The sequence below is a fragment of the Microtus pennsylvanicus genome, chromosome 6 (genome assembly GCF_037038515.1).
Source record: "Microtus pennsylvanicus isolate mMicPen1 chromosome 6, mMicPen1.hap1, whole genome shotgun sequence".
NCBI lineage: Eukaryota > Metazoa > Chordata > Mammalia > Rodentia > Cricetidae > Microtus > Microtus pennsylvanicus.
Genome location: NC_134584.1, coordinates 109,919,915 through 109,927,714, shown reverse-complemented (window position 1 = coordinate 109,927,714; position 7,800 = coordinate 109,919,915). Strand labels below are relative to the sequence as shown.

The 7,800-nt window shown below is 45.0% G+C and overlaps 1 non-coding gene across 1 annotated transcript; it reads left to right on the top strand.

Annotated features, from left to right (window-relative positions):
- Window positions 1-6,486: 6,486 nt before the first annotated feature.
- LOC142853162 (U1 spliceosomal RNA) lies at window positions 6,487-6,650 on the top strand. Its single transcript, XR_012911100.1, has one exon. It is a non-coding gene; the product is annotated as a U1 spliceosomal RNA (small nuclear RNA).
- Window positions 6,651-7,800: the final 1,150 nt, after the last annotated feature.

Genomic DNA, 7,800 nt, shown 5'->3' with positions numbered 1-7,800 from the left:
TGAGAAAGAGACTATGTTAATTATAAATTAAAAATAACTTCTATGATAATGAAGATTATATGCACAGGAGAAAACGTCTTAGTTAAAACGGACTGGAGGGATAGAATTAAAACCCAGCCATTTGGGGGCATGGATTCTGTACCTACTGAATATATTGAAGTCTATTAAATAACCTAATACAAACTTAACATTTGAAAGAGAATAGAAGGGAATTGTAGCAGTCTCTGTGGAGGCTGTATTGTCTGCCGTCCTTGTTTAAAGCGCTTCTGCTAAGAACATTACCTTGCAGATGAACACAGCCTCCCTTTAACCAGGGAGACAATATATTTCTAGAATCATTTAAAAGGATACTCCACCCCCCAACAGAAAGAAAGAAAGAAAGAAAGAAAGAAAGAAAGAAAGAAAGAGGAAGAAAGAGAAAACACCAACAAAGTAGCCAGAGAGATGCTCGAAACCCAGGACAAACAAAGGCCATCAGACATTCTTTTGGGGCTTTGACTGTTCTATATATATGACCAGTGTCTTCTCTGAGGTAATTAACTAGAGCCACAGCCCCATACGGTGGCTCTGGACTTGGTTTTAATTGTGGGCATTGTGTTAAGTAGCAGTTAGTCAAAGGCAAATGATACGAGCATAGCCTGCAAGTTCTGTTTATTACCTAGAGAAGCGAACACTATAGATAGAGCCAGGCTGTTTTGAGTGGGGAAATGCTATCCTCATCACAGCTGGGAGATGCTGGGCGAGTTCAAGCTGAAGCTTCAAAGCTTTGTCCTGCTTTACAAAAGCATGAAGGTTTCCATGGCTGTTTCGGTGGCTGGTCGGAGTCTGCAGGCGCTTTATCTGCCCTGGGGGAGGGAAGACGTGATATTTCAGAGGATGCTATTTTATAACTGTGATAAATGCTTACATATTTCCCCCAGCAGAGGTATCTAAATACCTGGGCATCTTCTGTGTACGAGTTGTGCTTACAGATTCTTGCACATTATATTGTCTTCCGTGTTACTACTAGTCCACTCTCTTTCTGTGCCTTGACCTTTGCTCCTCTCTTTCTCTGTCTTTCTCTTTCTGTGTGCATGTGGGCACATGACAGAGATACACACACACACACAAAGCACACATGCATGCTCATATGTACATCCCATAAATGGCTACAAAGTAGGCAAACGAAGAAAATATTCAGTGACTGTCTTGCTGCTCTCATTCATGGACTATCTGAGCTGTAAGCAAGTCCTTAGCGGTCTTTTGGTGCAGTCTTAATCACACTAAGATAGCAGAGAAGTGACTGTGACGTGTCCTGTGACACACAGCTAGAGGTCGGTAGGTGTCAGGCTAGTGCTGGGTGTCTTCCATCAGCTTGGCACACTTGCCGTTGCCATGAATTCTCGGCAGCTTGGCTAGTCATGATTCCAGCACAGACACCGCGAGGAAGAAAGTAAAATGCCAGAGAAAAAGATTCACACATTTCCAACCCTGAGACAGAGGAGCAAAATGAAATGCAGTATGAAAAGGGGTGAGGGGAGGCAAGATGGGAATAGCCCGTGTAGCTGACAGAAGGGTCTACCTAGTCCAAACCTCAATTTAAAAGCAGAATTGTCTGAAGAAGAAGAAGAAGAGGAGGAGGGGGGGGGGAGGAGGAGGAGGAGGAGGAGGAGGAGGAGGAGGAGGAGGAGGAGGAGGAGAAGAAGAAGAAGAAGAAGAAGAAGAAGAAGAGGAAGAGGAAGAGGAAGAGGAAGAGGAAGAGGAAGAGGAAGAAGAAGAGGAAGAAAGCAAAGAGACATTTGGAATTTGGAGCTGGCTAAGAAGGCGGGCGCTGCTGCTCCAGATGATGGTGCTTTATTTCCCTTCATTTTCCCTCCATCTGGAAAGTCAGAATCCGTCTGAGCCACATAGTCCTTGACTTGCGGTGAACAGCAGACACTAGGAAGGAAGAAGGACTTCCTTTTATTATAGACTAAACCCTTAGCAGGTGGCTTCCCTGTGTGTTCAACAGTCTGCCTGCCAGCATCTGGTAGGTGTTTTTACATCTCGAATTTGCATTTCTCTTTGGCTGTGTTCTGACTCCCATGGGGGGCGAAATCTACATCTTTTTTCTTTTACTAAAACATTTCCCTTTGTGCTTAGCCCCCTGGGGCCCAGAAACCCCTGTCACATTAAGTTCACCTTCTGTTTTAATAGTGGACCTAGGGATTTTCCTTTCCAGGTACTGTGGACAGCAGGAGTCCCGAGAGGTGCGTGGTGGTAACCGCAGCACAGTGCCAGCCGGCCACCCTGCACCAGAGTGAGGTCTCCCTGCAGCTCTGCATTCTTTTCTACAAGAATCAAAAGAAAGGCACACACAAACGACTAAAAAGAAAAACTGAAATCGATTTATAAATCAAGACTGTCTTAGTAGGGCAAATAATATTTGACCAAAAAAAGGAAGGAATCTAAATATTACATATTATATAAATATTTTTATTCTATTTTATTTGGTTTTGGTCTTATTTATTATAATTGTGGGAGGTAGCCTAAGACAATGGCAGCCATTATTGGCACCTGCAGGACCTCAGAGTAGCTCTAAGGAGCCTGAGAGACCCACAGAGGCTCCGAGGGGAAATGCTCTGGAGGAGAAGTCTACAGAACCTGCAGTACCCAGAACAGCTTTTTAAAAGGCAGGTCTTATGGGAAGATGCTTCTAAAAAGTGGGCTCACGGAACTGGAAGGAAAGATGGCTGAGCAGAGCCCCGTGCACACAGTGAGAATGGCAAACCTAGAGACACTTCCTTAAGGGTGTGGGAGCGACCACAGCGGACAAAGAACATGGCCTTACTGATAGGGCCAGTACTTGGCCTGCAGCATAGACCTGCTCCTGGCCGCATGCGCTATAGTCATGCCTGATGTGCCTGGTGAGCCTCCGGGTGGCCAGCACCAAGGACAGGGTGGTGTGTGGCAGCCTAGAGTTTTCCCAGAAACATGTCCTTACTGAATAGGGCAGCATGGAGCCAATGTGGCTGCCACCCTGCTGGAAGGAGGGGAGTGCCAGGCCACAGAACTGCCCTTAGGCAGCCTAGAGCTGTCCCTGGATGCCCTGCCTCTGGGTAACAGCAGGGTACATAAGTCGAGTCTCAGGGATGGTCCAGTTATCTATGGTGCTTCAGAGACCAGAGACCTTGAACCAGACCAAGGACTCGCTGCATTGAGTATTTGCATGTAAAGCTGTTTGGGTATGTGTACTGCGTGGCCACTTCAACAAACAGTCGATTGAGAGCTGGGAAAGCTGGAGGAACGGAGAACGTGCTGTGGAGAAAGGCAGATGGTGACCTGACAGAGGTGACAGGCGTGGGAGAAGGCTGAAGTGGACAGGGGAGCGTGCCCTTGCTGAGCAGAGCTAGTGGGCTGGGATGCAGCAGCCTGGAGCTCTGGCAAACTCTGCCCCAAAAGTTGATGCCTAACCACACGATCCCCCTGACTCTGAGCAACGACAGGATACCAGAGATGAAGAATGGTTCGTTTTCTGGACCGGGCCTCCTCAAAAGTCCTCCGTGGTTCATGCTGCCCCCTGAAGCCATGTTTACACCCAGAGTCCATACGGATGGCTGTGTTCTGGGATGCTACATAAGGCCACGTTGATGCCTGTGGCCCTTGTAGCCGCTAGAAGCTGTGATGATGTCGGTGATCTGTGCTGCCGCTAGAGACCATGTTGGTGTTCGTAGTCTGTTATACTGCCAAAGACCAAATGGATGTGCTGCCGCCTGATGGGAGCCATGTTGCCACCAGAGGCCATGCGGATCTCCATGGCCTGTGCTGCCACCCAGAACCACCATGATGTCTGTGGTCCGTGCTACGGCTAAGGTCCTTGGGCTGGGCTTCTGCTGGAGGCCAAGTGGTTGTCTATGGCGCCTACTGCTGATGACTTTGAAGGGCAAGGAAGCTTCTTTTGCAGTGATATTGATGGCTACAGACTCACAGTTGAGAACGAGACACAGAAGACTTCCGTGACAGCCTCTCTCCCCCACTTCCACTCCATCCCACCCAAAAGAAACAGTCTAGACAGGAAGCCTAGACAGGAAGAGACAAGAACTCTTAAAAATTGTGACAGGGATGCTGAAGTATAGCTCTTCACAGCTGATGGCTTCTGGTGGGGCTAGGGGTTGGGAAGGATTCAGTTTTCTTTTTTTTTTTTTTTTTTTTTTTTTTAGTTTTTTGAGAGAGGGTTTCTCTGTAGCTTTGGAGCCTGTCCTGGCACTAGCTCTTGTAGACCAGGCTGGTCTCGAACTCACAGAGATCCGCCTGCCTCTGCCTCCAAGTTCAGTTTCAAATTCAGTTTTCTTTAAGAAGCTAGCCACTGGAAAGTTTAACCATGCTCCAGTGAGTATATGGGCAACACAAATTGGACCTGGCTTATTTTTTTCTTTTTCTCCTTCTCTTTTATTTTTTATTTTTTTGGTGAGGTCACAAGGGTGGGGGAGTGGACCTGGGAGGATAGGGAAGTGAGCGTAAATGGTGTGCATTGTGTGAAATTGCCAAGAAATCATTAAAAATATTATATTGGGAAGAATTGTGGGCAGCATGCATGTGGAGGGCAGTGACAAACTTACAGAGCTGATCCTCTCTTTTCCCCTCTCTGTGGGCTCTGGGGAGCCAGTGCGTGCTGCCATGCTGGGTGACAAGCACCTTAACCTGCTGAGTTATCTCAGTGGCCCCCACTGTAAGGAATTTCAACAATGGGGTGGAGGTGTCATGGCCCTTAGACAATGAAAATGTCACCACAAAACAAATGTTGGCTCTCTCAAATCACAAATTTTAACTCCTTCAAATCCAACAAAACAAATGGCCTTTCACATTCTTTAAAAAACTGCAGAATATATATGTGACTGGTGGTGTTAGCCTGAAAATATGTGATATTGGGTTTCTTTTCCCCTTGGAGAGCCTTTGGGGATGTTGTTGGGACTTTTCTTTCAATGGTACCGCTAGAAATATGGGTCTCAGCCCCTAATAACATCTGTGCAGAGGAGAGGAGAGAGGGAGAACAGCATCCTTTGTTTTTCCCGTGTTTTGCGCTATCTGACCTCCATCCACCATATGCTAGTTAGATCTCCTCACAGGATTTTCAGCTAGCAGTTGTCACATGTCCCCAGGGGGAAACCTCTGGCTGGAAACAACTAGAGAGGCTAGTTCTCACTTCAGAAACCAGGCCCTCTTGTCCATGTTTTGCAGACCATATTTACCTGCACGTTAAAGCTCTTGTATTTGAGGGTATGATCAACACAGAGAAGGCTGGTTTCTGGTGTTACTTTTGTACAGGCTCTTCCATGGAATTAAATGCTCAAGGGACTGATAATCCAACCCAGTGGCTTCACGCTTCCAAAAGTAACTGAGGAATGGATTATTGAGATGCAGACTTCACAGAACCTAATAGATATGGAAAGTATGGTTTTGAAAGGGAAGTAATAGGAGCACAACATTTTTGGAGAAGTTAAGCAATAGCTAATGGGATGGAAAGACGTCTCAGGGCCAGGGACTGGAAGATTTAATATTGAAAAGATCATAACCCTTCTCACACAGAGCCATCCCGAGGTTTTCCTAAGTCACAGTGGAAAGCAACGGTGACTTGAAGACCATATCTAGGTTTCAAGCCACAGGGAGACCATTTATTCTTCAGATGCAGCCAAGGAGGATAACGAGGAAACAGAACTTTCCTGGGCTGTGAGGAGCGATGATTGGGAAGCGGCTCCAGATGGCGGAATTAGAGTCCACTCAGGAAATAGCCTCCACCCCTGGGGCCCAGTTCTATTTCCTTCCACAGAGATTTCAGAACTGCTGGGTCAGAGACAAGCGACAATTTCCCCTCTTCTGCACTGTGAGCGATAATGTCTACTGTGGTCACGCCGGTCCATCTTCTGCCATATTTTGGACACGTGGGCACAAGTAATTTGGCTTCTCAGCCCTAAATGCCTGGATCAGGTGGAGCCACCTGAGACCCAGATCTGGAGTATGAGAAGAGATTACACGAGACTTTGGGATCTTTTCTAAAGCAAAGTAGAAATATTTTACATACAGAAGAAGAAAGCAAATTTCACCGTGAGAGCAGGCAGTCGTGGGTTTTAACGATGGCCCCAAATGTTTGCTAGCCCTGAGAGGCAATTATGGATGTCAATCATTCTCACTTGATTTCCAGCTCCCGCCCATAAGCGATGGCTGCTGTTTGCACCGAGCATAGTTGCAGACTTCCTTTTACCAGGAAAATGTGGATGGAGGTGATACACATACCTTCCCACACAAGTTTACAGAGCATCTCATGGCTTGACCATCGCTTCCTCCACCCCATCCCACCGCCATCATCTTGCCCATCGGAAAACACTTACTGAGCACAATCAAATCAATTCAGAGTCTCAGCCTAAGGAATGAAGGTTGTGACCTTGGTTAGGTTTGGGTCTGAGCTTAACTTATACAAGTAGATATAGATATAGAGATATATGTCAGCCATATTAGTAAAAGTATCTCCCAGTACTGACCTGGCAGGGGATGTACCATGATCACGAAGGTGGTTTGCCCAGGGCGAGGCTTACCCATTGCACTCTGGATGTGCTGACCCCTGCAGTTTCCCCAAATGCGGGAAATTCCACTGCATAATTTGTGGTAGTGGGGGACTGCGTTAGTGTGTTCCCCTGTAAAAGAAAGAAAGAAAGAAAGAAAGAAAGAAAGAAAGAAAGAAAGAAAGAAAGAAAGAAAAGAAAGAAGAAAGGAAGGAAGGAAGGAAGGAAAGAAAGAAAAAAGAAAAAAGAAGGAAAAGAAAGAATTAAAAAAAATATCTTCCAACTCTTATCTTCTGATATTTGGAAATTGGAAATAGTTGAATTCCATTCCCCTTTACAAAATTGTGTGGTTTTTCTTGGACTTCTTTCTTTCTTTCTCTCTCTCTTTCTTTCTTTCTTTGCATTTTGTTAAATGAAACCAGAAAGTTAAAGACTGTTAGCAACATGCTCTTTGTCCTCTTTGACTATCCACACTGTCACTGAGTATATAATCTGGTCTTCCGGGAAAGCTGGGCTTAACCAAAGCAGTTTTTTAATGCAAAACCAGACGAAGGGTGGGAAAGCAATGAATAAACCTGACACTTTTTGTGTCAACAAACCACGAGCGCAAAAATATCTTCACCCTAAAACAGGGAATCTACAAAAATTACAAAGCAGATATTTTCCTTGGATCTGGGAGACTGAGGGTCAAGAGGAAGATGGAGACGTCTCTCACTGCATCTATTCAGTATCGTGTTGGAGGGCTATCCAGGGAGACAGGACAAAAAAGAAAAGTAAAGCATCCAGATAATAATGGACAAAGTAGATTTATCTCTTTATAGGTAACATGTTGTTGTCTATAGAAAATCCTTAGGTACCCTTAAGGAGCAACAATTAAGAGGAAGGGAACCAGTTGGAGGGGAAGGAGAACAAGAAAGTAACAGGAGGTGCGTTTGGTCAAAATGCATTACATACATGAAAGAAACGCTCATGATGAAACCCTTTATTATGCATAATAATTATATGCTAATAAAACATTTTTTTGAAGTTAGAGCCAGTGAGTGGGTTCAATCACGGCATAGGATACAAGCTCAATATGCAAATATCAAGTGTGTCTCTATGTACCAGCAATGAAAACCCAAAAATGCAGTGAAGGAAACAATTCCACTTTTATAATAGTATTAAAAATAAAATAGTTAGAAATAAAATTAACAAAAAATTTAAGACTTATAACTGGAAATTTTTTCCAAAGGCATTAACAACCTAAAGAAGCAAAAAGACACCTTGTGGATGTGACCAGAAAGAC